The sequence below is a fragment of the Camellia sinensis genome, chromosome 5, assembly GCF_055761805.1.
Source record: "Camellia sinensis isolate YWXY chromosome 5, ASM5576180v1, whole genome shotgun sequence".
Taxonomy (NCBI): Eukaryota; Viridiplantae; Streptophyta; class Magnoliopsida; order Ericales; family Theaceae; genus Camellia; species Camellia sinensis.
Genome location: NC_138965.1, coordinates 148,993,657 through 149,006,131, shown reverse-complemented (window position 1 = coordinate 149,006,131; position 12,475 = coordinate 148,993,657). Strand labels below are relative to the sequence as shown.

The following is a 12,475-nucleotide window of genomic DNA, read 5'->3' as shown; positions in this document are numbered from 1 at the left end:
GAATTTGAAATATTATATTTTACTCAGTACACAACCTATCATACCAAAAATATCATAATCTTTTTTATCTTTCAAACCTTTATCCTAATCCTAACCTTAACCACCACCCGTATAGCAATTCCGATTTTAACCCAACCCAGTTGATGTCCCAGACTCAGGTTTTATGATTTTTGAATGTTGTTCATGTCTTTTCTCCCATGTTCCTGTTAAGTTTGGCTATTGGGTTGTAGTGGTTGTGTTTGGAACAGGTTGGTTGCTTGGTTTTCAAACCTTTTGTTGCCTAGAATTTTGCTCCTCCGCTCGAGCGGCACTTCTTACGCTCGAGCAGGCTTTGTGAACTCTCGGTACTTTTGTAGGTCTACAAAACTACTAGGAGAGTGTATTCTACGCTCAAGCGGTGTTTCTTACGCTCGAGCGGGTGTGCACTCGAGCGGTCACTCTTGCACTCGAGCGTTGGTTTGTTGTCTACAAAACTACTGGGAGTGTGCATTCTGCGCTCGAGCGTCATTTCTTGAGCACGAGCGAAATAACTTATTGTGTCTGACGCTCGAGCGTCACTTCTTGAGCTCAAGCGGATTGTGCATATTTCAGTCCGTAAAAGTGATATTTAACATCATTTTTTCATATCTCTCTCTCCCTCTACTTTTCAAAAAAAAAAAACCTAGATTTGGAGCCTCTCTCTCTAAAACCTACATTCTCTCTACATTTTTACCTAGATCCTTTGGTTTCTCTACCCGTGTGCCTTTGTTAAAAAGGTAGAGTGCCTCAAGAACTCCATTTTGGTCTGAACAAGATTTGGTTTCGACGTCTTTGAAGTTCCTTCATTGTTGCTTTGGTCTTCTAAGCTTGAAGTAGGGACTTTCTACACTTTCCTATGATTTTTAACTTAGTTATTGGTTGATTGTGTAAGAAATGTTAAGATTTGGAGGATTTTAGATAAATTTAGGGTTTTAGTTTAAAATCAAAAGAGGAGTTTTCAAATGAAGGTATTGAAAATGGTTATAGGTGTAGATATAAGGATGTGTTGTGTTAAATTTGTTGATTGTGACAAATGGATTGGATTTGGAAGAAAATAGAGTTTTGTCCTAAAATGTTTCAATTGATTATTTTATATAAATAATGAAATTGGTATTGGGAATGTCAAATTGGATGGACATTTATATAAATGATGGAGTTGGATACGTGTTATCTCTTACCTATGGAAATTTGGATAATTTATCTATCTTTGAGATTGTATATCTGTTTTGGGCTAACGGTGGAGGATAGTTATGATTGTTGTAGAAATTGCATGAGGATTAAGTGGATTGAAACTAATCTCTTATTGGTTGTCATTGAATATGATTGTATTTCAATACATTGTATATGTATGATGTTTGGGAGGAGAAAGAGGATGTACTCCATGTTTGGGAGAAGAAAGAGGATGGACTCCATTGAATTAAGTTGACCTGTGTGTACAGGGTAAAAATCCCAAAAATCGCGCATATACATGGATGCCGATTCCCGCAGACAAAATTTTCGTAAAATGGCAAATTAAAGTATTTGTGTAATGATTGTATTAGTTAGAGAACCACTAAGTTGTAACCTCAGTTGGTTTGTCTGGATAACAATGTACATGACTCATGAATTGAGATAAAATGGATTGAAATATAAAACTTGGCACATTATGAACTTGTAAAATATGAATAATTTTACTATAGGCATTGTATATATGTGCATCACACTTATATCTTTGTTAAGATTCATATATTGTGTTAGAATGTTTCTACTGGGCTATGGCTCACCCTACTTGGGAAAAATCATTTTCAGGTGCTAGTAATATGCCTCCGCCAAGGACTTAGCTTGGGAGGACTGTGGAAGTGAAGGCTCAATTTCTATTTATTTGTATTTACTTTCAAGCCTTGGGCTATATTTGTATCGAGCTTATGACTCATTTTGTTGTAACCAAGCACGGTCTTGGAAAGATGTAAGCCTTTAGGGCATATGAATATATGTGTAGCTTTCATTCTTTATTACGTCTTGTAACACATGCTGTAAATTTAGGATAAACCATTTATGAATGTATATTGCATGTGTCACATTTTGTATATTAACTCTGATTAATGAAAGTTTCTTATTATATCTATATCACTTTGTGTTGGTGTTTGGAGTTGGATTATTGTAATTATTTTGGAAGCGTTACAACCTGTCTCCACCCCGACCACTGTCGCCACCACGAAACCACGTGAACCCCCTGTTACCACCGTAACCCTCCTTCTTTAAACCCCCTACCATTGTGAACCACCTCCACTGCAAAATCTCCTTCATTGTAGCCCCTTAAAACCTCCATTGTCGAGAAATCCTTATCTACAAACTACCTTACATCGCAAACCCTTCTTGAAATCCCTCACTAATTCCTCTCCCTCTCGATATGGCTCCCTTCTCTCTATATCTTTAATCGTACATGTCATCGATGAACATAGCAGAAAAGAGATTGGGATTATTGTAGATAGTGAAGATGTAGGAAAGGATGATGACAGAAGACGACAGTGGAAGAATGGCTGGGGTGGTTGTGGAAGAAGGTCGGCAATGGCAGCAACAGCAGTGGCCAAAGGTTAAGGGATTATGGTTTTGGAAAAGAAAACAAGAGTATTTTGGAAGTTCTATTTTAGGATAAAATTATAATAAATGAAAAATTCATTAAGTGTGTATATAGAGAGGAAGTAGTATGTGAAAATAGAAGCTTCAGGCACTTCCATTAAAATAGGATCTGTGTGGGTGAAAATCTGACCACACTGCAATCTTAGTATCCAGCTAGAGAGCACCGGCAGAATAGATGGCACCTGACTAACCTGCAACAGAAAGAGATGACTCCGGTGGTGGTTCGCCACCTGGGGGTACTCCGACGATCAAGCCAGTACTCAATATCTCTCAAAGATAATCAATAGTGATAAACTCACTAGCTTGAGCATAAAAAGACATACCTTAGACCCATGGGGGTGCCTCTCTTTTATAGCCAACTCAATCCTAGTCCCAATGGAAGCCTAACTCCAATGGACTCAGGATTACTGTTAATCTTGGACTCCCAATAGGATCAGGATCAGCTCTATAAGAGTCTCATCTTTACCCAAACTGAAGTGTAGACGTGCCCTCGGGCCTCACTACAGTTCGGACTCAATTTGTGTCACGGTCCTGTATCTAATCTCGCAGAGTGCAATACAAGACCGATGACTCATCAAAGAGTCCAAATCTGGCAAATCGTTTTAGAAAACAGATTTTTTAGAAAGAAGTGCCAAACATGGACTGTTTTGCCAGATACAGAGTTGCCACCTAAATATTTATTTTGGAGGAATTTAGGAAACCCTAACTCGTTACCTAAGGCCACGTGTCCGTCATCACCAAAGTTGCCTCAGCTCGGGAACTTGGGTACGATTGGGGAAGGTCACTTCGTGAGTGTAACAATCCTCCTCACTGTTTACCGAATAACCACTGATTATCGTTAAACTGAAATTGATTATGATTGATAAGTGAACTGAATAAACTACTGAACTGACTGACTGAAATTGAAACTGAATTGACTGAGTATGCCTGTTTTATTGTAATTCTATCTGTTTGGTTATTTGATTATCTGTTCGTGTCTTTGTGTTTAAACTGCTAATTGAAGGCCTTATCGGCAGCCGAACCGGAAAACCGATTAGTGTTTTATGATCATCGTGATTTATGTGAATTTATAGCATATTTATCTAAAAACTGATTTGGTATGATTAAATTAGATCAAATATTGATAAATTGCATTGTTACACTTATTCACAATTTTTCCATCCTTAGTGGCCACTACCTAAGACATCTTTGAGCCTTATTTCACTCAAACAAAAACATTTCCTCAGCCCCTTGCCCTTGCTAGCCGACCAAGAGAGAGTGATAGTAAGAATAGTGAATTCAACATAGAGATTCGGCTTGAATCTTGAAGAATTGAAAGCTTAAGTGCATAATTGAGCCTCTAGACTTGTAATTGAGGAACCTAGGTATGAATTTCATCCTTCTTATTGTGTATTTAAGTTCCTTCTAGCATGGATCATGGTAGTTGAAAGAGTTAAGTCAAGAATTGGTTCATTAATGTTGAATTGGAGCTCATTCCATGCATGCATGCTTGAATTGTTGAATTTGAGTTGATTCCACGGAGAATTGTCTCATGCATGCTCATGGTTATGTTAAGTCCATGTTTTCATCTTGTTTTTGGAACAATTGGCTCCTTAGAGCATCAAATTGAAGCTTTGAAATGGTTTTAATTCATGCATGTTTGCATGTTCTTCATATTCATGGAAATTGGTTTGAATTGGATTTATTTGAAACACCCTTGGGCTTTGATTTTACAAATTGAGCTTTGAATCATGTTAAAGTATGAGTTTTGATGCATTTTCTGGAAAATTGGCCCAAGAAGATCGGAATTTATGGTTTAAAACTTGGTTTTGAGCTTGAGGTTCAAATCTGGAATTTCCAGAATTTGGACTCACGCTCGAGCGGGGTGACTGGCGCTCAAGCGTGGAAATCATGCTCCCAGTATTTTGTTCTCTTTTGAAGTCCGCTCGAGCGAAATAATTGACGCTCGAGCGGGACATTGTGTCTCATGCTCGAGTGGGTGTCGAGCGCCCAATCGAGCGTGATTTTCTCCTATCCAACACTTTTGACTATTTTGCAGAACGCTCGAGCGGGTAAGTCTACGCTTGAGCGAAAATCTTTGTCTGCATGTCCGCTCAAGCGGAGTAACCTACGCTCGAGCGTGACCCCTGTTTTCTGAAAATTCTGAAAAATATTTTTCAAGTGCATTTTTCCATCCTCATCTCATTCTAGGCATTCTTAGGCCTAGTTTATGACATCTTATTGAGGATATAGATGTAGAACCACACCGAGGCAAATTAGGGATTAAGTTGTTATCTTTCCCAACTGTGTAGCTTAGTGTGTGTTCAATCTGTAACTGTGTAGGGTTGGCGACTGGGGACGCGCTCTAGTTTTACTGTAGCCCAGAATTCTGTGAGTAATAACTGTGTAAAGATATGTTCAAAATGATAATCTTCTGAACAATTGAACTGTACTACTTTCTGAACTGATACTGTTAATTGAATGAATGTATGTCCTATATTCTGAATTGTATTGTGGTATCCATAGCAATTACTGTTTACTGTTACTGTTACTGTTACAAAGATTTATGTCGGTTCCCTTGTTGGAATCACTACTATTTACTGATTGATGGCCATCATTTACTGCTCGGTCTTTTAAGACCTACTATTTACTGTACTGTTATGCTAATGAATGTACCACATATGACTGTACTGACTGAACGACTGAAACACTGATTTAATGAACTGTTTTCATTACTGTAAGGACATTCATTCTTAACCCCTTTACGCATTGTGTTATTCACAGGGCTTTAGCTCACTGCTTATATATATATGTAGGTGTACAGGCACCAGACCACAGCTAGGAGCATCGGGGTAAACTCCATTTTTGTCAAGCCAACCTATGTGCCTCAATGCGAGGTTCCGAACCTGCCAAGTTATGGCTTAGGGGTGTTTTAGTTCCCCCTTCTGTCTCTGTAACCGTTTTGTTTACTGTACTGTACTGTACTGTTTAAGAGGGATTAGGTCCCTGAACTGAATGATTGTATATATGTACATACTGTTTTGTCTGACTGTATATATTTCAATGAAAAGTCTTTTTGCATACAGATTATCACAGCTCATTGGACATTGTTTATTTACTATATTGGCTTCCGCCAGCCCCTGTACTCTGTATTACTGTTAAGCAGGCCTTCTGTAATCTCGGATTACTAGCCGGTTACGGTGCTAAACCCATAGGAGCGGGTTTGGGTCGTGACAGAGTGGTATCAGAGCGATACTTACCATGAGTTATACCGCACATACGTGTCCAAATGAGCTATAGGATGTCCTAGAAAAGCGATTAGGGCATTACATGAGCATGATAAGTGTGTGGCTATGACATGACTGAATATATGCTAATGTGTTAATCTGTTTAAATAAATGACTGCCTATGTTGATAACTGTTATAACTGCCTATAGTGAAATGGATAATACGAGAACTGCAAATGAATCTGAAACCTCATCCTCTGAGGCAAGAATGGCAAGACTGGAAAGAATGATAGAATTAATAACTGAAAGACTGGATCAACAACAGAATCAGCAGCCACCACCTCCTCATCCTCCGATACAACCGAAACAGAATGCTAATGTTAATGATGGGGACATAATTGCTCTCACCCACAAGTTCAGCAAAATGAAACCGCTATCCTTTCAGGGAGGCCTTGAACCGTTAAAGGCTGAAGCATGGGTTCTTGAGACTGAAAAATTGTTTGAGGTTTTTCCGTGCTCTGAAGCACATAAAGTGCTATTGGCCACCTTTACTCTGTAGGAAGAAGCTAGAAGGTGGTGGATGCTTATCCGTAATGAAAATACTGTTATGACTTGGGCTCAATTCAAAGGAGCCTTCTTCGAGAAGTATTTCCCTCAGTGTGTTAGGGATAGAAAGGTGACTGAGTTTGAACAACTGAAACAAGGCACCATGTCGGTGGCTGAATATGAGACAAAATTTACTGAACTTGCCCGTTATGCACCACATATGGTGGACACTGATTATAAGAAGGCCAGAAAGTTTGAAGGCGGCCTTAATGTTGCAATACTCGACAGAATTAATGTTTTGAAGCTACCGAACTATGTAAATGTTCTTGACCGAGCCTTGATGGCTGAATCGAACATCGAGGCACTGAAAACTGAAACACCAACATATGAATGGCGTGGTAAAAGGCAGGGTTTTAAATTCAAGAAAGGCAAGCATAACCCATTGAATAAGAAACAGAATACGGGGTCAACAACTAGCCCCAGCCAAGGAAGTGGTTTCATACCACCCTGTTCTGAGTGTGGCAAGAAGCACAAAAGGGTCTGTTATAAAATATCTGGAGCCTGCTACAGGTGTGGCAAGGTGGGCCACATGGTTAAAGACTGCCCCTCTGCTCCGCAAGCCAATAGTAAAGCTACACCAAGCGTGGCAGCATCAACTGTTGCACCAAAACTGAACCCCAAAGCTATCGGGAAAGAGCCCACGAGGCAGGGCCGAGTGTTCGCCCTAGTACCGGGAGACGTGCAGAATACCGAGACCGTTGTGTCAAGTATTCTCTCTATTTGTACTCAAAGTGCTTACGTACTGATTGATTCGGGGTCTACGCGTTCGTATGTGTCGCATGCTTTTTCGCGAAAACTAAATAGACCATTATAACCCATGAATTATCTGTTAGCTGTATCATCACCCATTGGGGAATCTATGACCTGTGCATATATGTACCCTGCTTGTGAAATTATTGTTGGAGATGCACATTTGTTTATTGACTTACTGCCTCTGAACATTGATCATTTTGACGTAATATTGGGAATGGACTGGTTAGCGAAATACCATGCTACCATAGACTGTGTAACGAAACAAGTAGTTTTCCGTCCACCGGGTTTACCCAAATTTGTGTTTAATGGGGTTGGAGTAGTACCTCCTCCGTATTTGATTTCATCTGTGAAAGCTGTTAAATTGATTAGAAAGGGGTGTAAGGGATATCTGTGTTCTGTATTGACTGTATCTACTGATGAAAATGCTAACGTGAACAGTATTCCTATAATCAGAGAATTCCCAGATGTTTTCCCAGATAATCTGCCAGGGGATTTGGCTAACAGAGAGATTGAATTTACCGTTGATGTGATTCCGGGAACACAGCCAGTATCTAAAGCTCCTTACCGAATGGCTCCAACTGAATTGAAAGAATTGAAAGTGCAACTGCAAGAACTACTGGATAAGAAGTTTATCAGGCCTAGTACTTCGCCATGGGGCGCTCCTGTTTTATTTGTGAAAAAGAAAGACGGCTCACTGAGACTGTGTATTGACTACCGTGAACTGAACAAGGTAACTGTGAAAAATAAATACCCATTGCCACGTATTGATGACTTATTTGATCAGTTACAGGGTGCTCAAGTGTTCTCTAAAATCGACCTCAGATCAGGATACCATCAGTTGAAAGTTAAATCAGAGGACATTGACAAAACTGCTTTTCGAACGAGGTATGGACATTATGAATTTTTAGTTATGCCTTTCGGAGTTACCAATGCACCTGTTGCATTTATGGACCTCATGAACAGAATCTTTAAACCATACCTTGATGACTTTATTGTAGTATTCATTGATGACATACTGATTTACTCCAAAAGTATAGAAGAACATGAACATCATCTGAGACTTGCCCTACAGACCTTAAGAGAACAGAAACTTTATGCTAAACTGTCTAAATGTGAATTTTGGCTTGATCATGTTATGTTTTTGGGGCATGTTGTTAGCAAAGATGGAATTTCCGTTGATCCACAGAAAATTGAAGCTGTAGTAAACTGGCCTAGACCAACAAATGTGACAGAAGTCCGAAACTTTTTGGGACTAGCCGGATATTACAGATGATTTGTCAAAGATTTCTCCAAAATTGCCTTACCGTTGACTCAGTTAACTCAGAAGAGGATATCGTTTGACTGGACTAACCAAAGGGAATCTGCTTTCCTAGAATTGAAAATTCGACTTGTAACTGCACCGGTTCTTACCCTACCTTCAGGTACGGACGGTTATACTGTATTTAGTGATGCTTCTCATAAGGGTTTGGGATGTGTTTTAACGCAGAATGGGAGAGTTATTGCTTATGCTTCCCGACAACTGAGACCGCACGAAAAGAATTACCCGACCCATGATCTGGAACTTGCTGCATGTGACGCCCCAATTTTTTTTTTTTTTGAAGTATCAAGGGAAATTAAATAAACAAAATGACTTAATAAACTAAAAAGTTGACATCTTAACAGGGTAATCCAACTCTCATACATAACCAAATGTCCAAATAACAATAGATAAAAACTTAAAATTATCCAAATACAACATCAAATGAAATTATAAAGTCCTTAATAGCTATTATATAAAATAATATAATTTATTCGGCTCTACTCGGGGTTTCAGGTTAGCCAAAGATCTACGTTAGCGTCGACTCCATTTCAGCTTCAATTATTTTCTCGCCAAGACCTGGCATAAAACGCCAGGGCAACAAAAATATATGCCATGAGTTTTGCAACACAGTAAGAAAACATAACCAACCTACCATTCTTTTTAAGAGAAAAATAATGAGATTATAAACATGAGATAACAATATAATTGTAAGCATAAATTACAACCATTAAAATAATTTCAATAATTTTAATAAATTAGGTGACACTCGAAATCTCACCAAAGAGATTTAACTTACCAACCACTAAGCATGGCAACGGTTAATTTGAAACCCTCCCTTGGTCAAATATTTTAGTGTTACCAACCGTAACTACTAGGGATGCCCACGTCCGGAGTTATATACCCAAGTAGTAGCATCCGTGGTCTGCCCCAAGGAAACGGTCTGCCAGGGGTACGTAACCTCCCTGTGTGCCACCAGCACATCCACCCTTATTCCAAAACCAAATACCGAAAATGGTTCAAATAAGTCCCGTGCCATCTTAGAGTTTCGCAACACAATTTACGTGAGAATTCTCAAAACCAGGGCTCACCCTGAACAACCGGTATTAACCGTCAATCCCTTGATTTCATACACTCTTTAAAATCAGAACTCACCCTGAACAACCGGTATTAACCGTCAACCCTTAATTTCGTACACTCTTTAAAACCAAGACTCACTCTGAACATCTAGTATTAACCGTCAATTGTTAACTTTGTATATGCCGTTAATCATTTCAGTTAATTTTGATATTACTCACAAATAATTCCAATTTTTTTTTTTATCACAATTGATGTTATACCAACTCATTAAAATTCTCAACATAAAATATTACACATATCACACAATAATAAACAAATGTACAGCATTTAAATAAACAATTTATTTAAACCATGGTATGAAATAATAATTTAGATACAGAGAAAATAAACCAAAGTCACACGTGCATGGATTTTTAATTTACAAGATTAGACTACCACAATATTAAATAAACAACAATACACCCATACATGGATTACTAATTTACTATATTTGATGAATTGGACCAACACAATAACTGATTTTTATCCGAATAAAAATTGAGGTCATGATCTTAAACCTGTCTAGAAATTTTTAGGTTATACCTTAGATAATAAAAATTATAAATAAATTATTTATACATTTCTAAAATTCGTGAAAATGTACAGGATATTCAATAAATATATTTGGGTCATTTTTCAGAAATAAATTCCCAAAAATGAGTTATAAATAATTCTGTAAAATTCCCAGAAATTTTATGACACAGATTTATCACATTTCCTTAAATTAATTCCATACTTAAATTTTATAAATAAATTCCATGATCTAAAAATTTATTATGAACCTAGACTTCTCAAATTTCATTTTTTGCTTAGAAATTACCAGATTTGGTTTAATATAAAATTTTTAATGATTTTTCAAACACATAATAAAATCTGTCTATAGCTCCAGATTTGGTTAAAAATATGTATAAATTCGTACAAAACTCAATAATTGTTGAAAACTTTTGTGGATGAACTAGACATCATTATCAACAACTTTTTAGAAGAAAGTATCTTCAAATTTTGAGTATAAAATTGTCTAAAAATTAGTACAACCTTCTGGTAGATTTAAAGGGCCAAATAACATCTTCAATCATCTTTTTAATGGCATAAACTACACATGCAAGTCCAAATTTGATGTACCATCATAAATTTTCATACAATTATAAATAAAATTATATCTACAAGTTTAGACATTTTATCATATGTATATAATTTGAAATTTTCAAATATATAAAAAAAATGAGAGGGTTGAGAAGGTTTTCTTACAATGTTAGGTTGCTAACGGTTTATCGTCCGAATTTGATTTATGATTCTGATCGTAAGATATGACCGTCCTGACTCCATGATCGTCTTGCTGAAATTTCACATTAATCGGACACGATCTCACCGTTGATCTTTCATTGGATTCTCTTAGAACCTTTAGTTGTTGATCATCATCTTAGACTTAGAATTTGAAAGATCTAACCCCAGAAATGGATTCTACACGTCGAAAAACCTAGGGGTGGTCATCCCCAAAGTCATAGGACCACTCGATTAACCTAAATGTGCTAGGATGCACCGTAGCACCATGAGCCAAGAAACACTGGATAAAAATTTAGTTCATCTTCTCCCATAGCCACAGCATGCACGACAGAGAGACCTAGAATTTTAGTTTCAATGTCACCGGTTCAAATGCTTGTATCTTCTTCATCGTAACTCCGTTTTATCTTATTTTTCTGTCATTGGATTCACCTCACGGCCTAATTTTTGGTTCACTACTCACACGCCTCGTTCCGTCTCTTTTTTCATGCCGTCGGATCTCCAAAATTTGACCAAAAATAAGATTATTTTCCTACCGTCTCGGACATTTTTTTCGAACCATCTTTCGGACCCCATAACTTTCTTAATTCTTAACGGTTTTACTTCATTCTTTCGCCAATCTCTTCAACTTACTTCGTACTTCATCTTACATGGCCTATTTGTCTCACTTCTTCCCAGAATGGATGGTTTTGGCATGCCGAAAGTAAGCCGAAAACCAACTTTTGAACTTCAAAATAAATTTCTCTAACTTTGTTTCTTTCTCCTCCATCTTCTTTCTTCTTCTCTTTCTTCACCTACAACACTTTGTGGATGGTGGTTCTAGATGATAATAGAAATAGGTGATGGTGGTGGTGCCGGTCCGACGGTGCGCCAATGGTGGTGAAGTTCGCGGGTTGGTGATAGTGTGGGTTGAGGCCATGGCTATGGAGGTTGGGGAAGGAGGAAAAACATAGATAAAGGAGAAAGAGAGTTTTGAGAATGAGAGATGGATGGAGAGAGAGAGAGATGAAACGGATAGAGAGAGAGCTATCCAATTGGAAGAGAAGCAAAATGAAGAAGATAAAAGAAAATGAAAATAAATAAATAAATAAAAAAGAAGAAGAAATTGAACACTTGGTCAGCATGTTCACCACGTTGTCTTTTGATACATAGGATGATTACACGTTGAAGGTGCAATGCAAGAAAACCTGGGGTAGCAAACCCATGGTTTTTTATTGGGTTTTAGTACAGAAAATATAAGGTTTCAGTGTAATTTGATTACCAAAAAAATATAGAGAAAAATATAATAAAAATATCATACGGTTCAGAAATTAATATTGAGTAATAATATAAAGTCAAAAATATTTTATTTTATTTTATTTTGAATAAATTTTCAGTATAAAAATATACAGACTATTAAATTCAAAATATTGTGAATAATTATTTAAGAAAATTCAAAATATACATATTATTTTTATTATATAAAAATACGGGGTTTCACACTGCAGTAGTATTTGCACTGAAAATCTGGCGTCACTATCTGTATAGGGCGACATGTGAAGTATATACCGACCATAAGAGTCTGAAATATTTTTTC

At 37.4% G+C, this 12,475-nt stretch overlaps 1 long non-coding RNA gene across 1 annotated transcript; it reads right to left on the bottom strand.

The window, feature by feature from the left end:
• Positions 1-8,820: 8,820 nt before the first annotated feature.
• Positions 8,821-11,937, bottom strand: LOC145790918 (uncharacterized). Its single transcript, XR_014330295.1, has 2 exons — positions 10,867-11,937; positions 8,821-9,078 (listed from the first exon to the last, which is right to left on the bottom strand). It is a non-coding gene; the product is annotated as an uncharacterized LOC145790918 (long non-coding RNA).
• Between the last annotated feature and the right edge of the window lie 538 nt (positions 11,938-12,475).